Source organism: Mandrillus leucophaeus, unplaced genomic scaffold (genome assembly GCF_000951045.1).
Source record: "Mandrillus leucophaeus isolate KB7577 unplaced genomic scaffold, Mleu.le_1.0 Scaffold7, whole genome shotgun sequence".
Classification (NCBI taxonomy): Eukaryota; Metazoa; Chordata; class Mammalia; order Primates; family Cercopithecidae; genus Mandrillus; species Mandrillus leucophaeus.
The window spans coordinates 6,813,839-6,815,317 of record NW_012107585.1 but is presented as its reverse complement, the minus strand read 5'-3'; positions in this window follow the sequence as shown (position 1 = coordinate 6,815,317).

Genomic DNA, 1,479 nt, shown 5'->3' with positions numbered 1-1,479 from the left:
GTAGAGACGGGGTTTCACCGTGTTAGCCAGGATGGTCTTGATCTCCTGACCTCGTGATCCGCCCATCTCAGCCTCCCAAAGTGCTGGGATTACAGGCTTGAGCCACCGCGCCCAACCAGCAACAGCATTTTTCTACTGTCCTGGTGAATGGGAAAAAAAATTCAACAAGTGCTGTAAATCAAAGAAAATGACCGAGGCAAGTCTCAATCATTTTAGGAGGCTTACTTGCCAAAGTTAAGGAACTGCCCAGGAGACAGGTCTATGCCTTTTTCCAAAGATGATTTTGAGGGCTTCAGTATTTAAAGAGGAAATGGTGGGATATTGAGAAATACACAGTTTTCATGTGAGAGTGGGGAGGGGAAAAATATTCATCCCTTTGCCTGGCTTGGTGAATCTGAATTTTTATATAAGATAACATAGAAGATAGGGCCGAGGAAGCAATCAGATACACATTTGTCTCAGGTGAGTAGAAGGATGACTGCATTCTGGCCTATGTCCGCCACACCTGTGAAGATAAGCTATCCACTTACATTGCCTTGGAGAACTTCAACAGAACTACTTTAGGGTAAGGATCTTGGGGGCCACCAGGAATTTCCTTGCGGGCAAAATGTGAGGGAGGCGTGTAGCTTTTCATCTTTGTAGTCACCTTATTTAGGAACCAAAATGGGAGGCAGGTTTGCATGACCCAATTCTCAGCTTGACTTTTCCCTTTGGCTTAGTGAGTTTGGGGTCCCCAGATTTCTTTTCCTTTCACAGTACATTGGTGTGATGAATCCTGCTGTCTGCATCTGGATGTTCAAGGTTTGGGAGGTGGAACATTCCAGTGAGCAACATGAGCGGCACACGGTTCAGAAAGGAAGGATGAAGCCTCCGCAAGAGATTACAGTGCTGTCCTGGGGGGTGAGGTAATTTTACACTCTTGCTTCTAGCTCCTCCCTTGTACTGTTCAAGTTTTCTGTAAAAATAAGATTCAGAAGCTTTGTTTACTTATTTTCTTGGCAATCTGTTGTCAGGACAACAAGATCTGTTTGCCTAGAATAGAATTTTCTGGTGTTCTTGGAGGAGAAAAATCCAAAAAACAAAGCAAATTCTTGTTTTCATATTTCTAAGAAGAAAATGGTTTCCTTAAGTGGGAATTTTTTCAGACAGAGTTTCGCTCTTGTTGCCCAGGCTGGAGTGTAATGGCACGATCTTGGCTCACTTCAACCCCTGCCTCCTAGGTTCAAGCGATTCTCCTGCCTCAGCCTCCCAAGTAGCATGCGCCACCACGCCCGGGTAGTTTTGTATTTTTAGGAGAGATGGGGTTTCTGCATGTTGGTCAGGCTGGTCTCAACCTCCTGACCTCAGGTGATCCACCCACCTCAGTCTCCCAAAGTGCTGGGATTACAGGAGTGAGCCACCGCGCCCGGCAGTGGGATGATTTTTTTTTTTTTTTTTTTGAGACGGAGTCTCGCGCTGTCGCCCAGGCTGCAGTGCAGC